Here is a 21,223-nt window from a genome sequence, read left to right on the forward strand (position 1 = left end):
TCAAAATTCAACACAAATCAAATATTAAAAAAAATCTCAGCTACAAGTAAACAACCTAGCTTCACGATGTTTTTCTATCTCAAAAATGTATTTTACTGCAATGTATAAAGCAGAGCTCATATTTATTTTATACTAAGCATTTTCAAAAAAATTTTTTTTGAACTAGCAATAGCAAATAATACCACTGCTTACAGAATTCATTTTTTGGTGGTGACAAATCAGGTTTTCCTTTCAGTGTGCTTTTCTAACAAAGGTAGTCTCCCGGCAGCAAAACAAACATGCCGTAGATTCATCCGACTCAGAAATGGCGGATAGCAAAGATAAAACATTTCTGAGATTTTTTCCTTTTTCTTTTGCGTTATATTAGAACAAATCTTGCTCGAATGAGTTTCGGACAAGTCAGTCATTATTTTTAAACAATTAATGAAGTTCAAAAATCGCCGGGTCGGAAAAAAAATATGTATTTTACTACTCAACAACTGAAGAGATAAATTAGAAAATGCTGTATTGTTTTATTTTTTTTTCTGCTTATGTATCCATTTTTCTAGGTGCTAAAAAAACTACTCATCTCAGACTGGGGGGAGGGGGGTTTGTCGGTTAAAATTTTTCTGAATCAAATAATCAAATACGTTAAGTAGAATGTTTTTAAAAAAAGTGATTTAACTGAAAATATATTTTAAAGAATGGTTATCGCTATTATTCAGTTAGAGCAAGGGTGAAAGTTGCAAAAATGCTGAAAACACAAATATTTCAAATAAAAAAGGGGTAGTATATCCCAAATTTAGTTTTTAAGTAAATAAAACATTCTGTATGTCTGAATTCTTAAGATTGTTTGAGAAAGAAAATTGTAGGAAGTTATCTCCATTTATTTAAGAATAATTCATTTTTCATTACTAGGTATTGAGCAGAAGTTTTCTCTTTAATATGATTATGTAATTACAAATCAAATTTTAAAAAAAATCCCTGAACACTGAGATTTAACTCTGTCAGATTATTTAATACTTTCTAAATTTTATCGTGTTCCGTCTCACTCAATTTTAAGTTTTTTTCAAAGGACGAAAGTCCGCCAAATGACAGAAAACTTACACCCCCCGTGTTATAATTTGATTTTGATACGATTTACTACGCTGTTTTTTCATGTTACAAAAAAGAAGCGTATCCAAAAAATACATCACTTGGAAGTCATTTTTTTTAAATAAATATCTTTCTTCACAAATATAACAATTTTAACAAATAAAAAGTAATATGATTTAAATTAAATTTGTCTTTAGTCCAAAATGAATGAATTCATGTGAAAGCTAATATTTCTCTTTTTAAAGCAAACGATTCGTTGTCAATAATTGCAATTTTTTTAGTCGCTCAGAATCAATCGTTTCTTTCCCTAGCTCAATGATTTAATTTTCCAAATTTATCTGCTCTGCAGCAATTAACAGGGGACATTTTATCAATGTAAGCAAATTTAAAGTTCCATAAAGGAAAATAACAAAATTATTTTTAAATGGTCTTAATAAGTTCAAAGTAGTTATTTGAAGTTGTATAAAGTAGAGAATAATTTAGTTTTAAAAAATATTAAAATTAAAACGTTAAAACTGGAAAACTACGTCGAAAAAATACGTTAAATTATTGCTTAGAAAAAATACTGAAAAAGAAAAATATTTAATAGACTTTCGCATAAGACAAAACAAGACAGTAATAAAATGAATTTGACCAAGTGTACAAATTTTGATAAACAAATAAATATAAATCATAGCTTATGTATTACTTTTCGAAATTCTCTTAAGAATTTATTACTTTTCACAACAATTCTTAAGATTCAATGAAGAAATACAAATTCTAAGTTGAAAAATAAATATATAAATGCTCACCAAGAACTTCAAATTTAAGAATTTCATCTTTGAATTCCTTGCTTTACAAACCGAAGAGAGAATAGTTTTTCTGAATCAGAATCTCCTTCGTACTGCAGTCCACACCTTATATAGGGGTACTTGAACGCGATTTCCAAAACCGGGAATCCCTCCTTCTTTTCCAATCAGGATCAAGGTCAGCAATGGAGCAATGTGACCACCCCTCCAATGACGCAAATGGTACCTTCGTCAGATGCATTGAAGTGAAGTGACAAGTTTCAACTAGTTTGGCAAGAATTCTTTGGAACTCCAGAGGGGGGAACGGAAGAATGCACTCTCTGGGGAGGAGGAGGGACACTCATCCCTTGAATCTTTTCACGGCGATGTTACAATAGAATTTCTCGGCCTTGGATCATGTGAGGGGAAAATTTCCTCAAGCTTCGAATTTCCGAATTTTACAAAATGGCATTAGGAATGTAGCATGAGGAAGAAATATTTTGAAGTTGAGTTGAGTAATTATATCCCTTCAAAGGTTTCGATTTTATTGTGATAAGTTTCCTTTGTGAAGAAGACTTTTCAATGTCGAGGCTGAAGAGATAGTTTGCCCTTGCATCGCATCTTAAACTCATTTTCAAAACAATTTTAGAAAATAAATTTAAAAAAAAAGAAGAAAAGAAAGAGCTTTTTCTAAGAGGAACTTAATTTAGTTGATTTTTTTTTTTTTTTTTTTACATTTAATCCGTAAAACGAACAGCTGTAATACTGTCGCTCAGAGATACGAGTATAAACTACGTAATAAAATCAAAAAGGTGGGAATATTTGTATTAAAATGCAAAAAATTATGACGACGCTAGCGCAAAAATAAAAAGGTAGGATATTGTGTAACCCTATAATCGTTATCATTACTTGGAGATGACTCTGAGAAAAATTGTTTTCAAAGTTTAGTGATCTTTCATTTTCCTGTTTAGCATGTATGACTACAATTGAGAAGTAACAGGTTTCAAGTAGTTTTACTTTTGAGGAAGGTTACAAAAAACATTAAATTATGTTATACACCTTTCCAGCTATTTTTGATGCGCAATTTGTGTCTTTCCATTCTCCCCAGAAATCGTGTAGTTTTTAGGTGATAGAAACAATTAGGTTTTTCATTCTTTCAGTTTTTTTAAAGGATTAAATTTCGATGTAAATTACAACTTTGTGTGCAGTTTACATAAATTTAGTGCATAATTATAAATGTTGAGTTTTCTTTTTAAATGATGTCTAATTATGTATGGAATAATGTTGGATTGAGTAATGTTGGCAGCAGCATAGCGAGAAATTTTTCATAGGGGAGAAGGTTTGCACATGACATTTTTCGAAATTAAATGACGAAAAGCGCTATTTTAACCCCTTGCATGTGTGTTTTCGTGTATATAATTTTGTTGATTTTATGAGGTTAATTTATGTTGTTAAATGACCTCATCTATATCACATCCCACCCTTGCCCACGGCCATGCTACTGATTGATGAAATAGAACTTCTAAACATATGTATATTACGATTTTCTACTTTCATCTACTATATAATATCTGGGGTAAAACGAAAAGCTCTGGGGGAAAATACGATTTCATTCGCAAACATACATTTATAAAATCAAATCTTTCGTACCCGGTTTCTCTCAGAGAGTGTTCTGTAGGAGGCCGTGTACAAAATTATGTGTCTCTCAATTCATCCGATCTAATTTTAGCCATTGAAACTGTTTACCCCAACGGGAAAGAGTTAAATCTGTACCTCAGAGTCAGACTGACGCAAGTCCAAAAATAGCGATTTTCGGTTTTTTAAAGCATTGCATGTAAAGTCGATTCCGCATCAATCCATGTGAACGCAATTCTTTAAAAAAAAATCCTTTTCAAAGCCTCACTATCCCGTTTTACGGATTTTTTAGAAAAACACCAAAGGGGGAAAGAACCTCTATGTGAATTGCTGAGCACCAAAGATAATCTGTGTACAATTTGGCAAAGATCTGACGTAAACTGTGGATTTTTATTAGAAAATCCCCTTCAAATGTGTAATGCACGCGGTCACACACGAAACGCTAATAAAATATTTTTGTTCTATTGTATGAGCTTTAGAAAAAAATATTTGTGGAATACTTACTCAGTATACTTAGATACATGCATAAAAAATATTGTTCATTTACGGAAATGACAAAATAGTATGAGCTGTAGCTGATTTTCAGATTTTCTGAGTCACACACGTAACCCTGTATTTAAAATTTTATAAAAAATTTTTGAATTGTCCTATTTAAATAAAACTGACACCAAAAACCTCTTACATATATTCTGTTAATCCAATAAAAACTGCTAAGAAATATTTTAAAAACATCATATTGGTTTTTATTGTTATTTGCAACGAAATAGTGTCAAAAAGTCACGACGTAACGCTAGAATGGCCCATTAATGAGATTATAAAATATTCCCCATAAATAGAGATGATCTACTCGATGAGTAAATGTTGTCGAACCAGATGTTTAAATACCAAAAACTAGTTTGTATTTAAAATCCTGCAAAAGTACAGCAGTACTTGCATACCATTGAAGAGAAGAAGCAATAAAATTTTCAGGTGTTCCAAAACACTGGTTTTTCGTGCATCAATATTTCTAAAATAATTGAGTTTGCATCGTGTTGGGTCGGAACATTTGCCCCAATTTAGTGTTTTAATTTTGTTTAGGGAACACTTGGATTGTAGAAAGTAGTAGACCAGGCCTGTCATGTAAGGGGTCAGTGTGCAATTGCTCAACCCCTGGCTTTGGTGAACTAATGTATTTACTTATAAGAGGACGTGTTTTTTTTCTCTCTCTCTTTCTCGGTACAATTTACATTGAGTTTATAGTTTTTTCCACCCCTTCCCTTGGAAAAATGGGTAAGATGGCCTAAAGCAGACTTTTGATTCCTATTTAATATTTGCAAAATATTAAAAGCAATTCAGAATTGTTTAGTAAGTTTTATGATGAAGTAAACACTAATAAGCCTATTTTCTAAAAAAAAACATTGTCTGATTAAAACACCTGTATTTATCTTTATATTGTCAATCGCGTAATTGAAATTGATATATCATTATTAAATGATATGCAAACATAATACATTATTTTCGTTGCGTTGATTGTCACATATTAGGACATTCAATGCTAAGAGATGTTTTCTTTCCCATAATAAGAAAAAAAAACCGTGAAGTATTTCAGAAGTGAACAGCAACTTTATAAAAGTGAACTTCGTACTTAATTTCGATGACTTTCATGTGTATTTCATGTTTATATTGCGAAAAGAGCGTTTTAATGCTTTTCGTGGGGACAACGCTCCAACTCTGATTCTAAGTCACGTGCAGGTTGTAATGTGACAGAACCTGTAGAAAAAGTCGTCTGTCTTCGGTATCGAAAATCTTATCTTTGTGACTCGGTCAAGGTCGTCGTCGGTTATAGGGAACTTTACCTCTTTAGTTTAATAAAAGCTGCGTCTTCTTCTCCATTCCCCATCTTTGTTTTCTTAGTCTGTTTGTATGAAGGGTGCCTCAAAATTAACGCAAGACTTGAATTAGCCACTATTTTTACAGCAAATTGTTGACACCCTGAAAAAAAAAGAACAGTTTGATACCTGAGAGTTAGGGTTAGTAAAAATGGAGCGTACGATTTAAATGTGTTTTGTTTTCATTATTTGAAAATTGTTTCAAAAATAATGAAATTTGGGGCTGGAAAAGCAGTAACTGTAACTGTTGCTGGAATTCGATATCTCGACATGATAACACTCTTCTTTCTGAAAAAATTGGATGCTATTGATGTGGTCTCGTGGTCAATATGTGGTTTCAAGACTCGTTTCAGTGATCAGAATCGGCTCCCTAAGATCGTGTTCATGTGCTTTGAACACCATAAGATTTCTCCTTAAGGGTATTTGAAGTCTCAAAGATCTATGTCAAACTATAGCTAAAATTCATCGAAAAAAAAAGTAAAAATCTAGTATGTACCAAAAAAGAAAAAAAAATCGTAATATTATTTTCAATTGTTAAGTAATTATTATTACAATATTCTTTACAACTGATTTTTTCCCCCAATATTATGTTATAAGAAATTATTTGTAAAAAAGAAAGAAAGAAACTAAACTGTAGAAGCAAAACTATTTATTTCTACAAGTTTAAACCAATGATACAATGAGAGATGCCTTTCATTCGAAATCTTCTGAACTGATGTCTGAAAGAAAAAGAATTATGGATTAGATCTTATAGGATATAGTTACGCAAAGGCATATAATATTATGCGTCTCTCTCTGGTAACTTGGGGCTTTACCTCGGACGAGTTCATTTATGTTTGGGTTCAAAAAGAGGAGACATTCTTAAGATTAGCACAACGCCAACAACCGTTATCTTTACGAAAACCGGTTTTTCTCATCTTTATTTTAACAAATGGAATTTTTTGAGCTGCCGACCACGGGCGTCGTTGCAGATAACACCAGCGATGTTACGCCGTTTTTAAAGGAAAACACTGCTTTGATCGTGGTTTTTTCTGAACCAACTGAAAGCATACTACAGCTTCGTATCTTACTAGTAACTTGCATGCGGTAAATTCTTGATAGTCTTAGTAAATATGCTACATATGCAGGTGAAGTCAAAACTGACGTCAAAGGCGATTACTTGCATCGCTTTAATCTCGCAGGACCCGATTCTACTTTCCTTTTTTCTGCCTCTCAGAATAGAATGCGACCCAATAACCTTATGTAATTACCCCACTAGAAAAGATCTCAAAAACTTCTTCGAAAAAAAAAAGGTGAGAAAATCCGAAGCTAATTGACCAACTATATTCTAAGGAAATCTACAAACTCAAAATCTCTAGAACTTCTCTTTAAAAAACTGTTCAAATTTTTATTCGCAAACTTTTCTTAAAATATAGGCTTAAAAAGGGCCAAATAACTTGAGATTTTCTGAAGATGGACGCTTCCGCGGATTTTCTTAAAAATTGTACTTTTTACAATATAGGCTTAAAATGTGTTTCAATTAAAAATTTCAGGAGCATTTCAAATAAATTTCTCATTTCTGTCTACATACAATGAGATACTGTCACAAACAAAAATTTCTTTTCATAAGAAACTATGCTTTTAGATTCTTGAAAACCAATTATTGAATGTAATAGGTAAAAAATTTTCGTGTGAATTAACCTTAAAGTATTTTCTTATGTATTTATATTGCTTTTTTAATTTGATACATTATGTAAAAAGATTTACTTAATGGTCAAAAACAAATATTTATATTCCAAATGCTCCTGCACTTGTAAAATCAAAAAATTATGAATCTAGTACTTTTAAAATATTAGATTACTGTTGACGCAATTTTTTATTCTTCATTTATTTTGAAAAAGAATCTATGCAATATAAACAAGTATGTTTGCAAGAATTTCGTTTTCTTAATGTTATTATCCATTAAAAGAAAAATTATCCTTTACATAATTTTTTATAATGTCATTGTCATCAGAATGAGTACTATCACCCCATCTTAATTTGTTTAGAATCACCCCAAATAAAAAAAAATAATAAATCTACAAACACTGAAAGTAATTCTTCGAAAATAAGATTTAAATCAGAGGTTCCGAACTTTTTTTTTTTTTTTTTTGTGTCTTTCTTTCCGATAGTTTATGCTTTTCTTAAACCCACTACCTAAGGCTGAATCCAAGATTAAATATTCAATGCAATATTTATATTTGAGCGTTCCAAACCAGAATGCATTTAATTGTTAACATTTTTATCTACGTGCTTTAAAATCATCAGATGAAAGCATAAGATATAAAAATGTCGCGAGACAAATCAGAAATTTATCCATGGAATAAAAAAGTACGCTGAGGGTTTTGGAATACTCTCTTATATTTAATTTTGAAACAATGAATAACTTCGAAAACTTCTTCGACAACTGGAAAAGAGGCTAATTTTTACAGGGTTTACTCCATTATGGAAAATTAAGAGAAAAAACGTAATATTTTGATTTTTACTCTGATTAACTAAAATGGCACAAAATGCAAATCCGCTAAATTTACTACATAAAATGAGAATACAAAAACAAAAGATTTTTCAAGGGTGAATTTGATGCATTGACAATATATTTTCAAAGCTTAGCTTGAAATTTGTCAAGCTGAAGTGGTCACATTACCCCCAAAACAATTTTTGAAATAAATTGATAAATTTAAAAAAGAAGTCATGTTTTGAATCCTTTGTGTGCATCATATGCACACTGAGTTAGTAATCATTAATTTGTTTTCAAATATTAACAACAGTGCCCCCTTTTTTTTCTAATGCTAAAAAAATTAAAACTTTCCTTTTAAAAAAAAGTTTTAACCTTATTTTATTTTGCACACATTTTCAAAAGGTTCCTTGCTAAATGACCCCAAAAATTACCCCACAAATCTGTGCAATTATCTGCATATACTTTGGACAGAAAATAAATTGCTCTCAACTACGACGTAAAAACCAAGAAAATGCTGCATGTATTTTTTCTTAACACTCTCTAAAATTTAGTAAATTTTGCAGTTCCTAGTTTATAATTTATTACTTTTGTTATATTTTATTAATAATATCTAATATTACTTTGAGGCTATATCTGTAACAGAAAAAAGCCTAAGAAATTTGAAAATCATGTGTAAACACACAGACACGTATTCACATACACACTAGGGTGGTTCAAAAATACATGTGAAAAAACGTTTCTCTTAGATAACAGAACCCCCCCCCCCCTCAATATTTTTAGACTTGTGGAAAGTAATATACTGGAAGAATTTTAGCTTCCTATTTTAACTGAAAGAGGGTTCTCAACCCCCTCCCCCAGGGGCGGCAAATAGGGGGGGTCAAGAGGGGGCGGTCGCACCCCCAATTTTTTTCAGAGGAAAGATGAAAAATGAGCAAATTCAATTTAGATAAATCGCAAATAAATGCTCATGAAAAAATTTTGCTGGTTCTCTGTAATGGTTGATGAAACTCGACACATTTCCAGACATGAGCGTTTTCCGTTTTTTGAATGATTAATTAGAAATTCATCAAGCCTTTACTGACCTTTTCAGAACAGGAAAAACTGATGAAGAATCATGGTTAATTTTAACTGAAGACGTAATTTCCTCATATACGCTAAATATTTCATTCTTGTGTGCTCTGTAACTATGGTTATGAGAGGCCCGTGCAGTGGTGTAGCTGCATGGTTTTCACAAGAAAATGCTTTGATATTAAACTTTTATTGTTACGGTCATATTTTAAATGTGTTTGATTAATTAGTGTTCATCACTTTCTTCTGCTAGAGACACATTTCAACTACTCAATGCATATAGTATGCTTTCATAGATACTTCTTAAAAAATACATACTATTTTTGAAAAAAAAATTTCACATCAACAAATATCTTTTCTGAGGGCACTTAAACTATGCTATCTCGGAGTGACAGAAAGGGTTTTCAAGAGACAACACAATTTGTCTTTTAAAGCATAAAAACAATTCTCGATAATTTTAAAGCGGTGATTTTGGAAAACGACTCTTTCAATAGCTAAAAAGCTAATGTCTTTTAACATGTCATCGTTTGAATTTTTATTCGATTTGTTTGTATTGAGGAGAGTTTTGAACAATGCTTTCTTCAACCAGCTAATCTTAATTTTTGGATTGTTCAAGCTTCAGTTCAAGTTACAATTGAAACTATTAATACATTTCGCGTAGATGTATATTTCAACCAAGTGTGGATCTTTTCAAAAAAATTCTTGCTCCAAGACAATTGTAAAAAGGCACAAAGAATATTCAAAGGAATTTAGAAGAGGTGACCAAAATGCACATGATGATGTAAAGTCAAACATTGATTTAACATATTGTAAAAAAGAATAAATTCAGTTTCTAATGAAATTAACACAAGATTTGATGATAAATATTTTCCTTGTATTGTTATCTCTATATTCCTGTACCGTTGGCTTTATATAATCTGAATTAGATATTGAAAACAAAAAAAAAATGTTTCAATTATGAGTAAATTTTATAGCATGAGGCAAGAAGAATTGTTTAGAGACTAGTCTATTCAATGGTGAAAAATAAAGACCATCACAATTTTTAAAGTTACCTGGGTGATTTTGAAGCGTAAGATGTGAAAGGTGTGTTTTCATACGTAACTTAGTTACTTCAATTATTTTTCAATTATTCCAATCAGTTCATCTAGTAGAGAAAATTCATTTTCGTGTCTCAGGAGATTATGGAATTATTTTCGAAGCTCAGTGGAAAAAAAAAAATACTAAAAAAAAGGACACGACACTGGGCAGTGCTGCTGGATTAAGGAACAAGAGTTCCAGTTATTCTGTATTTTAAAAAGCAAGCATTAAAACTTTATGAAAAGAAGAAAACTGTAGTATCAAGATACTTTGCATGATAACATTGTATTATAAAATAAATGACAAATTTTGTCATAAAAATTTAAATTTTGTTTTTGAACACTAATTTTATTAATTCTAAACCCATATCATGATTACTTGCTGTTGGCCAATATGTGTTTTGTTCCATACTGAGGTGCAATTCATATTTAAGAAACTCGACCCCCCAAATGAAATGCTGAAATGCCGCCCCTGCCCTCCCCCAAACTTAATCAGTATGGAGAAGGGGTTAAAAAATACATTAAACTGAAAAAACAATTCTGCATATTATAATATACACGAGTAATACACATATTCATTGCAATAAAATGATTACTTACAAAAAAAAAAAAAAAAACAGCTGGGAAAATTTGATGTTTCTAAATTTGTGACATTTTCTATGCTACGACTAATGTTAAATTAAGGGGTCATTGAGCACCCACTAAAAATTTGAGTCAGAAACTAAAACTTTTAGAGCATAATACTATTAGTAAGTAGAAAAAAAAGGGGTGTCCTGGACTCTCGTTGTAAAAAAGTTTTTTAAACCACCCTAGTACACACAGCCAAAAAGAAAAAAAAATAAATGACTAAAAAACGATTACTGAGAAAAATCCCTCGAAAGTTTTCCTTTTGCTTTTCCTCAACTAATAACTTTTCAAGCAATCGAATTTTCTGAATGTTTGAAATAGTTTGAAGTTTTAAAATTAAGCAATAAAATTAATTTGATGGATATGTCATTAATACTTACCTTAAATCTCTTCCGTACTAATTGCAAATAGTCTGTCACAAAGGAAAATGCATATGATAGCAACAGTGGATATTCAATACAGAAAGAAAAGAGAAACAAGGTTTTTTTATTCTTTTTTTCTTTTCCTCTCTTTCTCCCCCCCCCCCGCTTTTTTTTCTTTGCACAAGAGAGAGGGGGGGGAGGGAGGGATGGAGAATTTTAATACTTATTTTGGAAGAGCTCGATTTTTTGTCATGAAAAATTATTCTTATTACATAAATTAACATCAGGTAATTACTAAGTTGAAATTTGTTTTTTGTACTCTATGTTAGCACTAAAGAATGCCTCAAATTTATGGAAAACTTGCTTGTATGAGATCTAGACTCGCGAACCTCTAGTTACATCTCATGCGCCCCCCCCCCCCATTTTTATTTTGTTGACGTGGATTCTTTGCAGACTTACGTGGACCTCTAAGCACAGCCCGATTAAGACATGGGAGGGGGGTGCAGGCCAAACACTTTTTCGGAGCCCTCTTGTTATCAAACATTACATTTTTTGCCATTTGCTAAAACAGAATTTACCATTAGGAGGCCCCGAAACATCAGGGGTTCTAGATCATGACCTAGTCGGCCTGATCATTAATCAGGCCCTGCCCGTGGGTCACTTTGGGAACCAATAATTTTAGTGCATCATATAAGGTTGTTTTTTAGGGGGAGGAGAGGGGGACCACAAGGTTAGTACGTTTTTAGGTGAGAGGGTCCGTTGCGACCTGGACTTTGAAAACCTCTGAACTAGAGTATTAATTTATGTAATATTAGGCATGTTTTGGTTTTAAATTTGAAGTACCATTTTTCATGTGCATTAGGGTGTTCGAAAAAAAAATCGATTTCTTTTTATTTCGGAATCGCGTTACTTCTCGAAAATTGTAGTTTGATATCCTCAATTGGGGAAAACAAAATAAAAAATAAAACAAATCTGAGTTGACATCTTCAGTTTGCGCATGAGGCTGAAAATTAGAAAAAAATATGTAAAAGTTTAAAAATTAGCTATTGTATTATTTTTTCAAATATTCTAATTTTGTTAATTTTTGAAATTTTCAATTTTTACCATATTGTTTTCAATTTTCAGCCTCATAGGCCGACTAAAGGTGTCACCTCAGATTTTTTTTTCCATTTCCCCCCAATTGAGAATACCAAACTGCAACTTTTGAGAGGTAATGCGATTCCGAAATAAAAATAAATGACTTTTTTTTTTTTTTTTTTTTTTGAACCACTCAGTTGATTTCATGTGCTTGTTCATTTATTTAGGCATTCATTAATACATAATCACTGATTTAATCTATCACTTATTTATTTATCATTCTCTAATTTACTCAAATAATTATTTAATAATTCATTAAATCATATATTTTTTTATTCATTCATTAATTCCATTTATATATTCATTTATTCGTTTATTCATTCTATTTGGTGTTCAATCTTTTGATAATCAAATAAAAATTTATTTCAACCGAAAAAATATTTGCATTAAAGAGATAATTTCTCTCCCTATTTCCTCCTCTTACTTTATATTTTTATACTTTAACACACTCGAAATTATTTTGAGTTTATTTTGTTGTAATCTTGTATACAAATTTATAATTTACTGTCGGACCCCGATTTCACGAACCCCTATTTAACGAATTTCGCGATTTAGCGAATTTTTCTTCTTCCCCGACCAAAATGAAGGCAAAAACCCCTATTCACCAAATAATAAACCCCAAAGTAACAAATTATTTTAACAGGCGAAAAATTTTTTTTTTGTTAATTTCAGTTCGGAAATATTGGATTCTTTTAAAAATGATATACCCATCTTGTCCGAAGCAGAAAAATACTTGGAATCAGCAATATTTGACAGGCGAGGGGGCAACCAAAGAGTAGCGACTCTGTTTCAGAAAGCGATAATGAAACTCGTTAAAGTTGTTACTTTCTCTAAAACTTTACATGTAATGGAAACTTTAAAAACATCTCAAGCAACAGGCTGTAAATGACACAGTAATTTCTTCTCTCCATAAAGTCGAAAGAGAACTATTTCGAGTCATGTATCAAGGAAATTGTCAAAATCTATTACTCAGCACAATGAAATTTCAACTTGTGTAATTAGTCGCGGAATACTAAATAAAAAGTGTACACATTCTAATTATAGATGTTTCTGTGCAGTTGCTTATTAGTAGACTTGCCAGATTTCTGAAATGTTCAACCGGGACACCGGAATGCCCCCCCCCCCTCGTCGCTAGTATACAAAGGGGTTCACACCCCTGGTTGATTTTGGGAGTGTTTTATTGGGCAGTTTAGTTCAATGCTATGAGTAAAAGGTTACTAATTATGAACATAAAAAGATGTAAAAAAATGAAATAAACAGATAAAATTTGAACATTTCACTTCCGAGATGTAAGTTTTTACAATTTATTTCAGTTAGAAAAAACACTTTGAATGAATAATAAAAAAAATTGAACAAAATTTAGATATAATTTTCATATTATAGGACTTTTTTTAGTCTTTCTTGGTTTTAATCTTGTTGTAAAAATCCTCACAAGCTACTCCTGAAGTTACTTTTTCAAGTGAATGATACAAATGATCAAGTAAGTATCCTAAATAATCATTCAATTAACTATTTGTAGACCTTTTTGGTCACTTGTGATCAAATTTATCTTTTTCGGGACATGAAGCAAACCAGCAGGGACGCCGGGATTTTGTTTAAACACCGGGACGTCTGGCAAGCCTACTTGTTAGGACCTTTGATAAAGTAAGTGCAATTAAAAAAAAAATCGCACCCCGATATTACGAATAACCCCGATTCAACGTAAAAAAGTATCGGTCGCGATAAATTCGTTAAATTGGTGCCCGACTGTATAAGATGAAATGGGTCGGGTAAAACTATACTAAGTTAGCAAAACTTACCTGAATGCAGGCTTTTGTCCAAATATCGCAGCAAGAATACTATCCTCTGTGGTATTTATATCGAGGGTAATAGTATACTCTTTTGTAATAATGACCACCCCCACCATATCTGCGATATCCATAGTAGCGTTTGTAAGCTACAGTTGCAGATACCGTCAAGAGAGCCAGAAGCAAAACGAACTGAAAAAAAAAAAGCGTATGTGGTCATTTAGAAAAAAAAAAAAGGTCAATAGATTAATAATACTTTATTTGTTTATTTATTTTCACGACTACATGTTTTTTTTTTTTTTTTTTCACAACTTACCTTTAATTTTGCAGTTTTCGACTCACGTTAATTATAAAGGAAATACAGTCAACTCTGGATAACTCGAAGTACCAAGGAACCGGCTACTGAGAATATATTACCTTTACTGAGAATATATTTTATTAATAGACTTCAAAAAAAAGTAAGTTTCTTTTGACAGCTTAAATTTTTTTATCGCATTTTAAAACTTTATTAAGTTTGAGAACACAATTCGACCAATCCACGTTAATTTCCAGGTACTGTAGTGAAATATTTGCAAAGTTTGATACTTACTGATTAGTTGAAGGTGGTAAAAAAATTTCTCAATTCACCTAGTCCACATCAACAAAGATTTCAAAAAGATCCTATTCGTCGGTCACTTTAGCTTCAATATCAATGCTGTTTATGAAATCACAGCTCTTAAAGCAGGTTTAAGTAGTTTCTGTCTTTAGCAAAACTTCTTCTCTCTTGACTTAAGTTCGCATGACTTTTAAGCGTCTTTTTGTCGAAAGCCACGATTACTTTCAGTCATCCAGAAAATAATCGATCAAGAGTTTCCCAATCGGCTACTTTCCATGCAATCTTTCACCATTGTGAGCATTAAGGAACAATATCGTAAATTAATTATCCCCTTCATACAAGCTAATAAGAAAAAAGTTTTTTTTTTTCTTATTTTGACTGCATTTTTGTGCATAAATTAAAATGAAACTTCCGTAAAATTCTTCGACTAAAAAAGAGCACATTCGAGATACAAATACAACTTTCCATTGAAAAAACTAAATTAGTTTGAGATCGAATGAAAACTTCGAGATAAAGAAAACATTTGAGTTTTAAGACTTTCGAGTTATCGAGACCTCAACAGTACAGAAAAGTAGACAAAATCCAGGCCTCATTCACCATCTTCGCGATCAGCGTATCATATTAATCACCTTCGCGAGCAGCGTATGGCCAAGTTGGGCACCACTGATTTGAAATGAAATATTACGAGTTCTAAACGTTAACAATCGTGTCTGCTGAAAACAGTAAATGACAGTAACCAACCGTAGTGTCTCCAATTAAAATTAGTGTCCTATTAAAATAATTTGATGTCAAAGGATAAAAATTGATTTGTATCAATCGTTAAAAAGTTGTTCACTTTGGAAAAGAATTGTGAAGAAACTTCCGGTTCAGATTTGACAAGAAAAAAAAAAAAAAAAAAAACCTTTTGATTGAAAATATGCTAAATATTAAGAGTAATAATAAGAATAATAGTTTAAAAATCATTTCTAATGGCCTTTTTTGCATTTTGTCGTCATTAAAGTTCAAAAAGAATGAATTATTTTCTATTGAAAAGTTTTCATGCGTGTAAGTGCATAAAGTAAAACATATGCACATAGGCTTTCAATAAATTTCGCACATGTAATTGCTATGTTTTTTGTTTTAAAATTTTCCGTGATACAGATTTAAATGACAGCAAACATCTCATAAATGGATGCATTTACAAAAAAGTAACTCACACTAAAAATTTACATACTTTATCATGTAAGACCCCCTTACCCCTTTTTTTTTAGATATGCTTAGTTTAAATTTAAATAAAAGGGGGGGGGGGGCTCCCACTCACCCCTTACCGTTAGGTAAGTGGGACACCAATCCGATTTTTTTTTAAATATAGTCGTTAATAACATTCAAAGTATCATTTTAGAAAATAATGATGAACTTTTGTTCATTAATAATGTCCAAGATAAAATAAGATAGTAAGTTTAAGTTTTTTTGTTTCAAAAATTTTGTATAAGGTTTCAAAAACGAACTATTCTCAAAAGAGGGCCCACTAACCTCAACCAACCCTACATCCCTTTTTTATTTATTGGCTAAAAATGTAAGACAAAGAATTTATCTGAGGAATACAATTTTTTTACTGCTATTTAAATAATCTAAAACTCCTGGAGCAAAAATGGAATAAAATCTTTCTGCCATTGATTTATCCGCAGGTAGTTGAAAAGCGCGATTTTTCCAAATAAGCGATATAGTGAGGAGCGATGTAACAAGGAGCTACTATATAATATAGTGAAAATAGAGTTTAAAAATAATGGAATGTGATAATCACTTGGCACTTTAAAGATCACAAAACAAAAAACTGTAATGCAATAGAATGGATTCGCCTCACTGTAGATATGGATACATAAATAAATACATTAGTTCAAGACATTGTAAGAAGAGGATAGCTGTACTTTTTGTCCCTTTTGGGCGTTACACTGAAACACATGAAGAAATCTTTTATTCCTTACAAGAACAACACGTCTTCAACCGATAACCCACATGATATTAAAGGAAATGAGATGTAACAGGCTGCGTTTCAGAAAAAAAAAGTGAAAATAAATTTTACTTACTTTGTTGTATTATTTTGGAAGTACAGTAGATACTCGATTATCCGCACCCCAATTATCCGAGTTCGTTCCACGGAGCTAACTATTATTTCAAGGGTTTTTTTCTGATTCATTCATATGGAAAACTCTCATTCGAATGAACTAAAAGCTACTGAATATAAATAACAATAGAATAAGCAAGAAGAGGCGATATCAGCCCTCCTGTTATCCCTTAAAAACTGACAAAACATTGCTGCAACAAAGTGCCAAAGCAATGTAAAACGAAAAACGATTAAAGACTTCTTAAAGTATAAGCTCTCGCAAAGTATGTCTCGTAAAATGGCATGCAGAAATTAGCCAACAGCGAAGATTAAACATTCATATGGATATTATTATTTTTAAAATCAACATGCATCTGATTTTTTAAGAGTTTTTAAGTAAGTTTTTTAATAATAGTAGGAATTATAATAGGTGGGCTCGAAATTTTTTTAATTTGTTACATATATAATATTTATACCTACGTTTTTTCTATAATTTTTACTCGTCGCGTTAACCGAGTTTTTCGGTTATCCGACATCCGAGTTAATCGTGGCCCACATTAACTCGGATAGTCGGGATTCTACTGTAAATTGTTTTTTTGACGTAAGAGAGTTATTGTTTTCTTTTTAGAACAAGATATTAGTTAGGCTTTTGTTTAAAATCCGACACTTATTTGTGTTGCTACTTATGTTTGAAGCCAGCACGAGATAGTTCCAAAATAACAATTAATTATTAAGTTTTTTTAAAATGTCATTGAAGTTTGTTTATGCAAGCAAAATTTAACACAAATATGAATTTTAAGACAATATCTCTTTAAAAATGATTTTTTTTTTTCGTTTTGTAATAGTTTTCAAAAAATGTAGATGTTTCCTTTTTGCCACCGAGGCCTCCAATTATAAATGAGGCAGTTAGAAGCAAAGGGAAGATGGTGAACTTTTTAAAGTTCTAAGTAAAACGCGTTTAAAATTCAGATCCTAGGTAGACTTTCATTGATTTTTTTTCTAAATCTTGCTATATAACAGCACATATCGGAGCTACTAGTATCATTTCTTCCCCCGTAACAGAAGAGCGATTCGCCTTACATTTGCCCAAGTTATCTCGAAATCTTTAGTTTTGCCACTTACATCCCTTTGCTTTTCAGTGCCTCAAATGTGTTATTTTTAAAAATTGTCCGTAGAAATATTTTTGATATTAATTCTTAAAACCTATTTAAGAAGTACGAATTCGAGTTCGAGAAAATAAATACATAAATGCTTACCAAGAACTTCAAATTAAAGAATTTCATCTTGGAACTCCTTGGTGGCACAACGATGAGAAGAGAATAATTTCTTAGAACCAAAGTCAACGCCGTACTGCAGTGTGCAGTTCATACCTTATATGGGGCTATCTGACTGGGATTTCCCAAACGCGGTCGGGATTCCCTCCTCTTTTTTCCAGTCAGGATCAAGGTCAACGATGCCCCCCCCCCCGTAATGACGCAAATGGTATCTTTGTATATGTAGAGAGGTGACCAGTTTCAACAAAGAAATAAATAATAAGAAATAAAAAAATAGGGGAAAAAAAGTCTCATACGTGATTGCAACAGAAATGAAAGCGAAAGGAAAATGGAGCGACCCTCCTGGCATCCCTGAAGAATATAGGGTCATTGACGTGCACAGGGGGGTGGATGAGAAGGCACACCTGTTGGCCCTTTAGACCGGGGGCCCGGGCCCGAGATTTTTAAAATGAGGGGTGTAATATATATAGAGACGTAGAGGTGAACAATATGGAGCGGGAGGGTGGTGTGTTAACGTCATTTATGACGAACGCCAAAAGCTCTGTGCACGCACCTGGTGGGGGTTAATTAAATTTAATCGTCCTACTTCGTTCACCGATCAATATGGAGAAAACGATAGAGTCGATTGAAAAATGATGCGACCACGATTAATACGAAATCGACAAACATGTCAACTGTTCAACAAACCTTTTTATCGCTTAGTCTAGCTATTTAATTACATTAAAAAAATCGCGCATAATTCGCACAATAAAATGCAAGTTTCGGTAGAAACGAACAAAAATTTCTGAGTTAATCACGAAAAATCTTCATAATTGAAAGCTAAAACTGTTGTTTTAGAAATAATTCAGTATTTTATGTAGCTGATGAAAGCCTTTTATAGGTATTGAAAAATGTGGAGTATTTTTTTTTTCATGCAGACTATAGACAGTACATCTATTTACAAGCGGGCATTTAAATTTGGTTAGAGGTTTTTGAATGTATCTTTCATTCTGCACTGGAGTATAACTTTAGTGCGATTTATGCGAAACGGCCAGAATGTGTCGATATAAAGTGGTTCTAGAAGTTTTACGCTGAGATATGTGAATGGTGAAATATATAAGACCTGAAAACAACTAAATATAAAGTAATTTTTTTTCTGGAAAAGGTCAAATATTTAAAAAGTTACATTTTTTCTCAATCATTAGCTTTCAAGGTGTGTATTTGTAGTATAGTACAAAGTACTTTTAGAATATAGATAGATTCTTTTTTTTTCTTTTTTTTTAAGTAGTCATCATCTTTCAGTATAGCCTTGACAAAATACTTCATTATGCCTAGTTTTATATGCTGTGACAAAACAAAACTTTTTTTTGACTCAACTAAGCTTTTTCAAATAGCATTCTTCGTTTCGGGTTCCAGATTTTGTCTTTTCGATCAATCTTTTTTGACCCAATGTTGATCCTTATCGCGGCTGTCCCATTCACAAATGATGCACATCAGGTACTTGGTGCATCCGTCTTGTTGAATGACTAAGAAGCATGGAGCCTTCAAATCCCCGCAATTGATCCAACTAAGATCAGGCACGGCCTCCTAAACTAGGATCACCAGTGGAACAGCATACTTGATTTTAGTGCGAACGAGAGTCAAGTTTTCGTGACGCTCTTTTTTAATGTACGGAGTGTCCAATTGGTAGAGGGAGGACGGAAGGGATTGGAAAATGTCTCAGAGGGGTATACTGTAGGTTTTGTATTTTACTAGTTCAGAAAATGGTCAGGGAAGTAAAGAAGAAATCCAAGGCTAAAAGTTTAAAAAAAAGAAAGAAAGAAAAGGAGAAAAAAAAATAATGGTAAATGTACATAAAATTCGACATAAAAGTGAATTTTTGACAAAAATGTGGCACGATGGAATTTTTTCATTATTTTTCCCGAAATCAGCACCCGAAAATACTCCAAGTTCAGCCATTACTCATCTTGTATTTTTTCCCGTTGCAGGCCCGTGTAATTTGTTAAATTTATTAACAAACCAATTTTATTATTTTTCATAGTTTTGACATCAATTAAAAAACGAAAGTGTTTTAACTTTATAATTACTATTATTTTTATTTGTTTATGACAGCAGTTAAAAAACAATTACGCCCCTTCCGTCACATAAAAACGTTGCAGATTAAAATTTCAAAACCCTCGCACAGAAAATTTCACTTCAAAATCATTACAAAATTATTTTAGCCCTTTTAGGACTTACGATGCCACAATCAGAAGCCAATATGACACACGTCAAACTTATGACCCTCTTCCTTTTGCGTCGCGGAGGTTAAAAAGTTTTATTTTTTGTAAAAAGCCGTTTTTCTCTAGTCTTAAATGACTATTTTCTCAAGCTCACTTACATCACATGACTGTATGATATAAGTATGAGGAAGTACTCTTAATAGCCATATTATTATCTGTGAGTGAAAAAAAAAGTACATAATTGCAAGGTTTCAGAACGTTTTTGAACACCGCATAGGTAAAATGACAACTCTACCTGTCACATTTGTATTCATGAACAGAATTCTAATTCGTAAAAGTCTTGCTGAGCATTCAATCATCATTCTTCTTCTCCCTTTAGGGGTGCTCTTGCAAGGACATCTACATGGCCATCGCTTTTAACGTATTCCTCACAAGGTTAGTTGAGGGGGAGGATAGGCCCTTTAATGTACGCAGTAGATGTTATGTCAAAGAATTTTGTTAATAATTAGCATAGATTTGATCATGATGCAGATAAACTAACTTCCAGTTTTACTTAACCACTTGGCGCATTTTCCCGTGTCTTGCACGGTGACACGGGCGAAAGCTACAAGCACATTTTCACATGAAAATGTTCCACACGGGCGTCTTGTATCGCATTATTTATTTCTAGTGTCCGTCTGACATCCGTTCTAGTAAAAATAGATGGACTAAGTTACAGTTGAACTTAGAGACCACAAGACTCCTCCGTCGAGAAAATGCACCGTTCACGGCAAAACCACGTGGCCTGTGCCTGCCACGCTCAGCTAACGTAAGCTAGTCTACGTAGCCACAACGTATGAAATTTAAAGTTTCTTAGATTTCTCCCGGAACCCTCATCAGATTCAGACAAAATTACCATGGAACCATCTGGAAAGTAAAACCTTTCAAACAAAGAAAAGAATTTTTCAAATCGATCCAGGCGTATTCGAGTAATCAGAGAACATACATAAAAAGCCGCAGACGAATACAGAACCTCCTTTTTGAAATCGGTTAAAAAGGTGGCTCGTGTATGTAAAAAATTAAACTCAGTGGCAGAACATTTTAAAGGCTAAAACCTACCGTGCCTTCGTCCGTTTTCTTGCCAGAGGGCTCTGGGGTACAAATCAGATGTTCCGATTAGGTGGTCATCCAAACGTGGAACCACCCGGGTTTAT

At 32.3% G+C, this 21,223-nt stretch overlaps 1 long non-coding RNA gene across 1 annotated transcript; it reads right to left on the reverse strand.

Moving 5' to 3' along the window:
• Nucleotides 1-5,976: 5,976 nt before the first annotated feature.
• On the reverse strand, nt 5,977-17,945 carry LOC129219681 (uncharacterized). The gene is made up of 3 exons (XR_008580431.1): nt 17,812-17,945; nt 13,890-14,069; nt 5,977-6,063 (listed from the first exon to the last, which is right to left on the reverse strand). It is a non-coding gene; the product is annotated as an uncharacterized LOC129219681 (long non-coding RNA).
• Nucleotides 17,946-21,223: the final 3,278 nt, after the last annotated feature.

The sequence above is a fragment of the Uloborus diversus genome, chromosome 4 (assembly GCF_026930045.1).
Source record: "Uloborus diversus isolate 005 chromosome 4, Udiv.v.3.1, whole genome shotgun sequence".
Lineage (NCBI taxonomy): Eukaryota > Metazoa > Arthropoda > Arachnida > Araneae > Uloboridae > Uloborus > Uloborus diversus.